General features: G+C 45.8%; 1 protein-coding gene across 6 annotated transcripts in view; it reads right to left on the bottom strand.

Annotated features, from left to right (window-relative positions):
- UROS (uroporphyrinogen III synthase) overlaps positions 1–12673 on the bottom strand; it is a 426340-nt gene that overhangs the window by 16437 nt on the left and 397230 nt on the right. The gene's annotated exons all lie outside the window — the stretch shown is intronic.

The raw sequence follows: 12673 nt of genomic DNA, 5'->3' as shown, positions 1-12673 counted from the left end.
GCCAAATGCTTTTTTAGCAAAAACCGACATTGAGTCTGCCTTTTTGCTCCTGCCAGTGCACGCGGAAGACTATCATCTCCTGGGTTTTCAATTTAATTTCCAATATTATTATGACAGGTGCATGTCAATGGGCTGCGCAGTGTCATGCAAATATTTTGAGATGTTCAGCACTATGCTGCAGTGGTTGTTTGTATTAAGAACAGGGCACAAGGAGATAGTGCACTACTTGGATGATTTTATGATCATGGGCCCCCCCGCTTCAGGGAGATGCGGGCAGGCTTTGAGCGAGCTGGTAGCTTTGTTTGAAGAGCTGGGAGTGCCACTGGCCCCAGGTAAGACGGTGGGCCCTGATACCAGCATATCCTTCTTGGGCATTGATACAGTGGCAGGGGAATGCAGGTTGCCGCTAGACAAGGTAAGGGCTTTCTCGCTGGCAATAGATGCTGCCTTAGCAGGTCCCAAGGTCACCCTGCATCAACTTCAGGTACTAGTGGGGCAGTTGAACTTCGCATTGAGGATTATCCCGATGGGCCGCCCGTTCTCGAGATCAATTGCTCGGGCAATGGCGGGACTCACTCAGAAATATCACCACGTTAGGTTACAGGCGGATGTGAAGGAAGACCTAAGGATTTGGCGTAGTTTTTTGAGGGATTTCAATGGAAAGGCAATTTGGCCCGAGCCGGCGATTTCCAATTCAGAATTGGGCCTGCTCACGGACTCAGCAGGTAGCATTGGCTTTGGGGCGATATTGGGGCCTCAGTGGTGTAGGGGCGATTGGCCGGCGGCATGGCATGGAAGTGGTCTGTCTAGGAACATAGCCTTCTTAGAGCTATTCCCAATCATAGTGGCAGTAGAAATCTGGGCAACATTCTTTAGGAACAAGACTGAAATCTTCTGGTCTGACAATATGGCAGTGGTGGAAGCCATCAATAGGCAGGGAGCTACTTGTAATCACGTGTTGCGATTGTTGAATCATTTGGTTCTGGCATGTCTAAAGCTTAATCTGGTGTTCAAGGCAGCGCATATCCCCGGTGTGAAAAATCAGGCTGCTGACGCTTTGTCTCGCTCCAAGTTGCAGGAGTTCAGAAAGTATCATCCTCAGGCAGACGAGCAGATGACGGTGTTACCGGCATCTTTGTGGAAGATTGGAGTCCCGGAATAGCAGGGCTGGTGGGAGCATCGGTGAGTGAACGCACGAGACGGACATACCAACAGCAGTTCAGAGCATACAGGAACGAGCCGGTCCCCTCTTTTTTCCACAGAGGCGCTTTGCGAGTATTTAGTAGCACTTAGAAATCAGGGTAGACCGGCGTCCTACGCCAGGGCGCACGTATCGGCGATAAGCTTCTTTGCGGAATTGGCAGGTCAGCAGGACCCCGGGGCAACTTTTGTGGTAAGGAGGGCTCTGTCAGGCTGGGCTAGGCTGGAAGGAGTGAAGAAAGACAAGAGGAGGCCTCTGGAGGTGAAGACGCCAAGGGACATGTTAGGGATATTACAGTCGGTATGCGTTTCCCAATATGAATGTATACTATTCAGGGCAGCCTTCTCCCTAGCCTTTTATGGGGCTTTTCGACTGGGCGAATTAGTAGGGGCTTCAAAAAGAGATTACACAGGGGGCCTCAAGTAGCAGGACACAAGAATAGACCCAGGGGGTTTGGAGGTAGTACTAAGGAAATCCAAGACGGACCCATTGGGGAAGGGGTCCTTAATTTACTTGTCCCCAGCTCCAGGGGATGTGGCGTGCCCCATAGCCAGTATGGAGGCATATCTGCTAATACGGCCCAGTTGGGGGGGACAGGCCCTGTTCATACATGAGCAGGGTGATTGCCTATCTCAATTCCAGTTCAGGGCCGTGTTTCGACGGGCTCTGGACTGCCTGGGGTTGGATCCTAAGGGATATTCATCACACTCCTTTAGGATAGGGGCAGCAACGCTTGCTGCAGGTGCTGGTTTACCGGCCGAGACGGTTAAGAAAGTGGGGCGCTGGTCATCATCCTGTTTTAAGCGCTATGTGCGACCTGAGTTACTTTGAAACGAAGTGCAATGTATGGAGTTGACCACGCTGACCTTGTTTTTCTTCACCCTCGCTATTAGTATGTCGCCAAAGGTGATTTGGGTGTTGGGACACTCGTTCCTGCGGCGCGCCACGGTCCGGCTGCGGCAGAAGCGAGTGGCGAAACCATTGGGTTTAAAAGGGACATCATTCTTATGGCGAGGCGTCGGCAGTCTGCGAATCCGGCAGTTGCAACAACTGGTCCAGGAAACACGGGAACACGAGGGACATCCGTCCCCGGATTTAATCATCCTGCACCTGGGAGGAAATGACATGGTGAAGTTAGGTCGCAAGGCAGTAAGGGAGGACTTACTGACCGAATTTGCCTGGCTGGGGAGAACATTCCCACGGGCCCTGATTGCGTGGTCATGCATGATCCCTCGCCGGACTTGGGCGACGGGGGTCAGATCCCAGGCCCTGAATGTGCCAGTAAGACGCCTCAACGGGGAGTTGGCCAAGCTGTGCTCAGGTCCGGCCCGCCTGTGTCATATCCCTCACAGACTAATAGCTGGGGACCGGATGTTTCACCAAGACGGCGTTCACTTATCAGACATTGGCACGGACATGTGGATTAAGGGGATCTGGTCATTCGTACAAAATCTGTTCTTCAGTGGGGAGGGTGAAGGACCTGTAGGCCCTGATCACCCTAGTGGCGGAAAAGGGGCCACAGAACTGTGATTTTCAGGGTAACAGGAGGCCCGCTGGCATACTCCCGAGGCCAGCACTGAGGGGAGAGACGGTAAGCTCTCCGCAGGGAGAATGGGGACACCGGCTGGAGAGGCAAGGGCAACAGGTCACACGAGCCTCCTTGGCAGCCTGGTGGCGAGGGGTGGGCCCCCCGGAAATAGACGGACAAGGACCGAGGGCTGGGGGGCTCACCACTCAAGGACGCAGGTGGGTTGCGCCTTGCGTGGTTCTCAATCGTTGGGGATGCGAGCCAGGAGGCCCCTTAGTGCTGGAGGGTTTTAGGGACAAAAATAAGGTTATGAATTATGAACGCTTGTAAATATTAAAAATGTGGTAAAGTGAATTTTTAACCTGAAAAGTTTATCAATGTTATTGATTGTCATGTTTATGAATATCTTGTTGTATTAAACATGGCCTAATGGGTGGAGCGGGGTTCCACTGGCGGGTCCGGGTCCTATGCCAAGCGCGACCCTGGGAGAGCGCGCACTTAAGACCCGGCCCCCGCCCCCGTGACACACCCTGTGGCTCGGCCAGCAGCCTAATTGGCTGCTGGCCGGTAGTAGTACTTCCGGGGCACCACGACGTGGGCCCAACGTGTACTTCCGGTATGGGGGAGGGGGAGGTGGGGCCAGGGGGCTATTTAGGCCCCGCACTCACCTTCACTCTTCCTCTGTTCTCGATTTTCCTGCCCCTGCCTGGATGCTGAGGACTACTGCGATCTCCCACCCACCCGTCCCTAGAAATAGGGTTTCGAGTTAGGATAAGAGTGAGGGGGGCTTTGTGGAAAAGGGGCCACAGAACTGTGATTTTCAGGGTAACGGGAGGCCCGCTGGCATACTCCCGAGGCCAGCACTGAGGGGAGAGATGGTAAGCTCTCCGCAGGGAGAATTAAATGGTTTGTGGGTGCACTATGGTGGAGCGGGGTTCCACTGGGGGGTCCGGGTCCTATGAGTTTGTGTATATAATTCTGTGTACAATGTCTCTACTTAAGTGTCACATATATATATAATAGATTACAAATTAATTTTTGAAAACTACAATGAAACAAGCTTCTTATGATCAAGTGAGAAGTGCTTTTTTAATTTTTGCAATTGTCATTAGTGATTACCACAAGAGGTCTATTGTTTGGTTTATATATTGCAAGTGATACATCTTCTCATGTTAGTAGGATCCACCCCCTCCTGTTGCAGGAGTTTTTGGTACACATCTCTAGAATAGGCACAGAAGTTCTGCACAGGGTAAGAAAGGTTCTACCATCTTAGTTTTAGGTAGAGTGGGCCACTATGGGATTGTTTGCAGTAGGGTACACAGAACAACTGCAAACGTGGGTAGGGTTACTACTGAGAATTTTTCCTACATTGATTAGGGAGGGGGCAGGCATCACCCTGTCCCAGAAGGTAGGGGCAGGCATAAATGTGGCACCCCTGAGCAACCTCTTCAGAACACTACTGGACCTGTGGAAGACAGAAGAAGGCCTACATCTACTGTTGAACCCTGTGAGGAGATCTGAAAGGCTCGAACTGCTCCCACTTGTAGGCTGAACAAAGAAATGGACTCCAAGGGTCAGTTGGCTGAGCTCCTATTAAACTAAAGGGACATAACAAGCTGCTTTATTCCCTTTTCCTCAAGAACCCAGCTCAACAGTTCCAACTGGACCTGCCCTAGATTCTGCTTGTGGCTTCTGCTGGAGTGAGTCATGACCCCCAAGTGCTGTTCCTGAAGTTCTGGGGCCCTAAGCTATATCAGAGTGTACTACTCCTCACGTCCTGAGAAACCTGGGACTTGGAAACTTTGTTGCTTCAAAGACTTTCGGAGGAATGGTACAAACCTGCTGAGTCAATCCTATGAAGGTGTGCTGCATCTGAGCCAAAGATTCACATTGCTCCTGGTTGGAGCTTTTCTGCAGCAGCAAATTCGTTCCAGTGGGACATCGTCAAGAGAGTAGCCAGCTTTGTGGAGCACTGTTTCGGCTACAGGTTGCAGCTTTCCCATGCAGGAGGAATTAGAGCAACAAAAAAAGTCAGAAAGTATAAATCTATCCCAGGCGAAGGTGTCAAAATTATCCAGCCAGGATGGAACATTTTTCCCGACTGTACTGTTCCCGACAAAAGTCAACAGCTTCGCCAGGACCTCTTCCAATGACTAACTGGCCTCGTGGAGCTCTTCTCAGCCATAGCCGCCAGTTTTTCCCCGCTGAGGACTTTTGATTTCCATTTCAGAGTCAGAAGGTAAAACATATGACTAGGACGAACCTGGTTTCTGTATCCGACCCGCGCTCTATTGTGGTTGGCCTTAAATCGTACCTTGCTCCAAGTCAAGCCCAACAAGATGCCCCTTTGTTGGCACATAATGCTAATTGGCGCTATTTTAAAATTTGAAATGTAAAAATTAGTATATCTGGTTCCCCTAATTGGATTTTTCTCATTTTAATATCATTTTGTTTACTAATCTTTTTTCTATTTTTATAAATTGGAGTGAGATTTTTAATGTGTTGTGTTTTTGACTTTTTAACTGTGTTGCCATTTCTAAATAATTTACACATGGTCTTAAATTAAGCCTATCTGCACTGTACCATAACTATAGAGCTCAGGTTTAAATTACAGAAACCTTTACTGCACCTAACCTAACAAGATACCACCATTTTTACTTGGGGTGGACTCCCACCCACTCCAACTAATAATACACTCAGTGACAATATATCATTTGGAAATGGTATCTTAGAACCATTCATTGAGGAAACAAGCCAAAGGTTTGCAAGAGTAGCTTTTTAGATCTGTGACCCTAGTCAAAATGGAGGACAAGCAATAATCCATTTTGAATCCTGCTTCTCAAACCGTATTTTGAGGATCCAAATCCCCAAAAATACTCCAGTCACGGATTGTGCTTTCCAACTACTCCCAATTAAACCAAGGTGTATATCAAGTTCTCTTTCTTCTACCATCAGTGGCATACCAGTCCCGAACACCAAATGACAATGAGATGAAGACTGTAGACGATTTAAGGTTCGCTATTTTATGTGGAACACCCGGGCAGAGATCCGATTCACCCAGCTTAAATGAGAAGGCACCTGCTTTCTATTTTAAACTACACTTCAGCGCTGAGCCTAAATTAGGGCCAGGTACCCTAGCAGGATTAAAAACTCACATTGCATTGAGTAAAGTGGAATATTTAGGATATGATCCAAGACAAAAAACATGTAATTATCACAAATGGCCTTAAGTACCTAGTTGTGGGATAGTCTATGGAATAAAATCTTTGCCTGGGTGAATGAAAGGATAAAAGGTGGGAGTAGTCTGGACACTGGACTTAAAAATCCTTCAAAATATCACCAACCCCAAACAAAAGCCAGAGCGTGACTAAATCATCATTGGATGTTAGAAAAGTAGCCTTTCAAAAACTCTGTGGCCACTCTGTCTCAATAAGGAATTCCACATTAAAGCATCAGACCTTACTATATTCATAGACACACTACAAGATTAGACAAGAGTGTTGAGGCATGTCAAAATGACAACGTGCAAATCCCTTATAACAGAACAATGCCTGGAGTTTTCTTTGGTGGCCATCAACTCCATATTTTACATTTTGTTGCTGTGCCTTTACACAGATAATTGCACATCAACTCACATATTCATAATAGACAACATCACTTTGCTTTAGCCATTTTAGTCTCTCAAAATCCCCATACTTCTCTCTCATTTGACAATTACATTGATCACTGGCATGACTTTGGCTCTAGGAGAGTTTGCCTCCCTGCGCTGAGCAGTATAGACAATATACAGAAACCATTCCTACCCCATCACAATGTTACGCCTGAAAAGCAGCAATCTTCTTTTCAAGGTGCAGGTCTTGGTGGTGCAGCATCTCCACTGATGTCCAAGTCCCTCAATGGGTTCCAATTCTTAATGTCTAGTTTGCAGTTTCATTGTACTGCTTTGTTGCTACCCATTTGCCCCAATCACTTTCTGGATCATGGTCTCTAAATAGTTTACGCTTCTGTTTGAAAATATATTTTTACAGTTCTCTTGCCCAGAGGTTTCTAACCATACTATGACATTATCCTAAACACACACTTTGGACCAACAACATTCCTTAGTGAATGTTTGCAGATTCATGCAATCTGTTTTAGCTTGACTTAGGCGAAATCTCTTGATGATAGGGTGGCCATCGTCAGCACAAAATAACTATTTGAGAACCATTCTGAGAACATAAGGGAATTGTGCACAACACATTATAAATCATGATTGTAATGCTTTGGATAGATTCTCTCTTAGACACGAAGTGGCTGATAAAATGGCTGTTCTTTTACAAATGATTGACCATGCCTCATAATTCCAGAAAGCCACCTATTCTCTTTGCAATGGGATGTAGATGATCAAAGGGAATATGTGTACTTCATCCCGCTTTAAATGGACCTGGTACTGTATGCTGTTTATTTATTGGAACCAGAGTGTGGGAGTTAAGCGGGGGACATATTTATATCTCATTAGCCAAACCATAAAACATGCATATGAAGAGGTTTCATATCGGTATACTATAAAATGTTCTCATGATCTGTTGCAAATTCCAGCTGATCACTTTAAAACTGATGCTAATACTTATAATTACTGCCACGTGAGTTTCTAGGCATCTTCCTAGTTTTGAGCAAAATCCTGCTGGTTGCAGCACATCTTCAAACTGGTTACTGGTACCTGGTGTGGTTAATTGGTTGCGATTTGAGCTTTTAATTAGTAGAATTTAGTAGATTGTCCCTTTGTTTTTCTGCGGGATATGTATAAAGCAGTGTCTAAACTCCCATATTCCACAGTTGAGTCCAGTAGAAGGCACTGCCAGTGGTCAAAATTAGGAAGACTTAAGGTTATTGGATTTCGTAGCACACCAAAGTCATGAAGATGTAGTTTTAGCAGATATGGTGCATTTTCTTTAATTCAATATAGGTATAGGTATTAAATAGTGCAGCATGTGCAGTGGTACCAATGCTCCATGTGTTTGACAGACCTCTCTACCCCAATTTTGCCGATCTGTTACTACCCAAATAGTTGGAGGCCCTTTCCTTGCTTGTAATAGGTTTCAGGGCACCTTTGCTATGCCACTGAATTCAAATTAGTCAAATAGACAGAGGAATGTACAATCTTCAACTAAGAACTGGAGCAATATGTTGGCCTGTCACCTAGTGCTGCAGACCATATGATTACATGCAATACTACAAAAGTATCTGGCTGACTGTTACCTGGGCCCGATTGCTTATTGGTAATATTCATTACTCTGAGTCCTTGTCCTCCTCATTACAGTCCTTACCGAATAGGCAATGTTTTCCCCTAAAGCCATTGTTTGTCTACAAGGCTGGACTGACCATTTATTTCATTGGGCTTTTCCTCAGTGGGATGGAGCCTTTGGAAGTCGGTTTCCGAGGTCCCTGGGCTGCTGCTGGTGTGTCTGTCACTTCATTGCAGTCAGAACTGTAGTGGTATGAGCAAAGACAGAGCAAGACAGACGAGGGAAAGGTATAGGTGAATGAAAGAACGAAAGGAGAGAGGAGAAAAGGAGAGGATAGAGAAAGATCAGAGGGAGAAGAGAGTGAGGAGAGTAGGAGTAAGACAAAAAGATGGTTGGGAAGAAAAAAGGTGCGGAAAATAATGGAGCAGGGCTCGTTTAAACACTTTGCCAGGATTGCTTTTGATTCCGTCTGCCCCACTTTCCCTACAACAGCAAGGCTTCTCAAACACAGGTTCAACATGGCTTCTTTTGTTCCCTTTAGACACTGCCCATAGAAATAGAAGAAAGCTAATTTCCTTATTTCTGATGTTATGTAAGCTAAAATCAAATTCAAAAGAAACTGGTCGCCTAGAATATACCAATTTGAGGTGGGTGGGCAAGAAACTTGGACTGTGACAAGAAAGACCAGCATGAAGATTACTGGTAAGTAACCGGGATATTACCTCATTGCTTGTCTTCCTCGTCCCAGTCATTACCGAATTTGGAAAACTAGGTGACCGAGCAGATACATCAACCATTTGCAATGCTGCAACACCTCTGGATTTTAATAACAGAAAACTAAATTTAAACATGATGAGCAGAGTCCGGAAAAAATGCACCCAACCTGAGCCAAAAGGGAGTCTCGAAAGTTAAACAATCCAACTCCACTTCCTTTGGTACTGCAATGATCAATAGTTCATAAATGCCCTTCAACAGTACCTTATCGTATCAAGTACAATGAAGCAATGGAATCTCACAAAAGAAATAATCTGAAGGGGAATAAAAATTAATTTGATAACTTGATAATTTGAAGTCTCAGAAAAAAAATCATAGGTGCACCCCAAATGGATAATCGGGATACTATGGAACATAATTATGGTTTGGGAAGAGGAGGTGTAGTTGTTGAGAATGATGGTTGGTACCGGTGCGTGTGTGGATACTGGTATCAACCTCAAAAGGGCTGATTAGCAACCTTAGGCATTGAAGAGGGACCAAATGCTCTTCAGTAGTTAAACCCAAACCCCTTGAAAGAAGGTTTGCTGGAGTCATACGTTTTCTATTCTAAGCAGACTTCTTGACCATTTGTTCAACGGAGGACCAAATAACTTTGTACCCGAAAAAGGTGGATGCATCAACATCGCTTTCTTGGATACGCGGGCCTATCTGGCTGCAATGGAAGAGGCTGATGCTGCTGCTGCACATAATAAAATCAAATGAAATATCAGCCACGAAGGGCACTTGCTGTTCCATAATTTACAAGGTTTATCTAAGCTCCTTACCCCGCTGGATTTGATTAGCCAATAACTTAAACGTCCTTCAGGAGTGACTGGATTATGTAGTTCACATAACCAGTTGCTAGAATCACGAAACTAGATTCGGAGTATGGCCACATGATCACGGCCTCAACATTCTTACCTACGGCATCTGCAGATGGGGCGTCTTCTGAAATAATAACTGCCTACAATGACAATCCTGACATCAGGGACTCCACTTTAAGTACTGATGGGAATTCCTCCAAGACGTTCTGCAGTGAATGCTAACTTGACAAAATATCTTGGAAATGATTGATTCTCCACCTCTCTAGACTCATGCTGCAGTACTTTGGATAATGCTGCATGTACAGGTAGGCTTTCTAGCTCCCTTCTGTGTTACTGTATGAAAAAAGTCCTCCTCTTTGGCAGCATCCAAAGGATCTAGAAGAACAAGTTACTTACCTTCCGAATGCTCTTTCCAGTGGATAATCTGTCTAACTGCAGATTCCTCACCTTAAAATACTCCTCCGGCGCCAGACTAGATATGAAAAACTTTTCAATGGCATTATTCCCGTGTGCCGCCTAGTAGCGTCATACTGCTCCGTGTGGACCCCGCACCACCCCCAGAACTGACAGAGCAGAGCTTCATGAAAGCGTCACCCTGCCCGCTGGCGTCATTTCCTTGTTTTTTCCCTTTCCGTGCCCCAGAGCGAATAAATGTTGGTAACAGTATGCTGAATACTAACTTGGAACCTTTTAAGATGTCAAAAAGAATCCACTTCAGAATGGGGCGGTGGGAGGGCTGTGAGCAATCTGCAGTTAATTAGAGTTTCCACTAGAAAGAGCGTTACTTAGAGTAAGTAACTTGTTGTTGTGATGTGAGGGACCGTTCTTAACGAAGATTTTTCAACTCAGACTAGATGCCAAGGCAGTAGCTCTCGAGGAGGGGGGGTCTGTGGAGAGGGATTAGACCACTAAGTCTTGCTGGACCAAGCAAGTGAAATGCCCTTCCCGTCAGACCTGGCTGTCAAGGCAGTAGTGCTTTGTAAAGGTGTGCACTGATGCCCACATTGCAGCCTGGCAGATGTTAAAGACAGACATTCCGCATGGCAATGCAGGGATAGCAGCCTTAGCCTTGTGGAAATGACTCTCAGACCTTCCAGAGGCTGTTTCTTGGCCAGTGCACATCAGATCTTAATGAAGCAAACTATTCCACTCAATAAGGTCCTCTTATGCACAGCCTTCCTTTTCTTCGCTCCAGAGAACCCCACAAAATGTGGAATGCTCACTCAATGATCTTTGGTACAATCAATGTAAAAGCATTGAGCTTTTAGGGATCTACCTGATGAAGCCTCTCGTCCTCTTTCGAGGGATGAGGGGGAGCAAAGAATGCTGGTATAGTATTAGACTGCCCAATGTGGAAGGGATTTACGACTTTTGTCACACAAGTCCTCAGCACCAACTTGTACAGGAAAAAGGTGGTGTGTGGCAGTTGCAATGAAAGTGCCTGAATTTCACTTGCAATAAGCTGACATAATTGCATTAGAAGAAGACTGTCTTTAGGGTCAGGAAAAGCAGTGAGCAGTCGTACGTCAGTTCAAAGAACATACACATGAAAAATGTCAAGACTAAATTAAGGTCCCACTGTGGCATCACAAACAGTTTGGGAGGGAAAGTGCGTCAAAGCTTTAATGAATTTCATCACAATAGGTTATCAAAACAAGGACGGTTGGTTTGGCAAACACAACGGCTAAAAGTGCCGACAAATACCCTTTATTAGTGCCTACTGCAGGGCCTTGCTGGACCAAAGGTAAAACAAACAGGATGTCCAACAGCTTTTTTGTTTTTTAAAGGTCAGTCTTGCAAATGCCACATCAGGTCACAACTTTGTCCCAGTGTCCGTCGTAAATGGATTTCATAGACGGGCACCTGGCAGCAGGGATGACACCCACCACTTCAGACTGCATATCAAATGCATTCAGCTACCACTGCTCAATCTCCATGTATATAGGCAGCAGATTGCTCAAATTCAGGTGGAGGACCCTTCCCTTTTGCTGAGACAGGCGTACCTCATGAAGTGGCAGACTGATCAAAAGACAGATGCTCATGCACCTATTGTCCAAGTACCGCACCCCCCGGCCCAATCAGGAGCTTCTAGGATGACTTGGGCCTAGTCGATCCTGCTGATTATTAGAATTTGGGTCAAGAGAGGCAGGGACAGAAAGCAGTACAGGAGTCCCAATTTTCCATTCCAGCTGAAATTCATCTCCTAACGAGTGTTCTTGCGGAAAATCTAATGCGCAAACCTCTGCCACTTCATTGTCAGCAGTGGTGAAGAGATCTAGCCAGGGTTCTCCACACTGTTGGATGACACCCTACACCACCTTGGCAGTGGTGGCTGAGGACCGTAAAAGGTGGTGGGGAATAATCTCTGACTCATATTCCAGTGCGCATGCCTGACTTTTTTTGGGATGGTTCAGGAGGTTCTCTCGCACTCACATTTACGTACTGTCATTCCCACTTGGATTCCATTTTACTCCCTCTGACTCACAGTCTCACTCATTCTCACTCTGACCCTCTCAGTCTCATTCATTGTTACCCAGCGTCAGTCTTTTTGATTTACAGAATGTTACTCTCACTCACTCGGACACACTCCATCTCACTCATTCGGACTCACCCAATCTCACTGTGGCTCACCCATTCTTAGTCTCATTTTGAATCACTCAGTCTTACTTTGAGTAACTTAGTCTCATTCTCACTCACCCAGTCTGAATCTCACTCTGACTTAGACAGCCTCACTCTGATTCACATGGTCTCACTCATTCTCAGTATTTCAGTCAGTCACACTCATTCTCACTCAATCAGTCTCACTCTGACTCACCTAGTCTCACTCTCTTAATCATTCTCATTCAATCTCAACTACTGTCACTCATTCAGACTCACTCAATCTCACTGTGACCCACTCATTCTCAGTCTCATTCTGACTCACTCACAATGTCTCATTCAGACTCTCTGAATCTCACAAAGTTTCAATCTGGCTTGTTTTGACTCACCCAGTCTCATTGACTCACTTAGTCCTAGTCATTCTCAGTCAGCCTCACTCATTCTCACCTCGTCTCATTCTGGCACACTCTGGCTCAGTCAGTCTCATTCTGTCTCACTCACTGTCACTCAGTGCCACACATTTCAAATCACTCAATCTCAGTCT

The sequence above is a fragment of the Triturus cristatus genome, chromosome 1_2, assembly GCF_964204655.1.
Source record: "Triturus cristatus chromosome 1_2, aTriCri1.1, whole genome shotgun sequence".
NCBI lineage: Eukaryota > Metazoa > Chordata > Amphibia > Caudata > Salamandridae > Triturus > Triturus cristatus.
The sequence above is the reverse complement of the archived record's forward strand: the minus strand, read 5'-3'. Positions and strand labels throughout refer to the sequence as shown.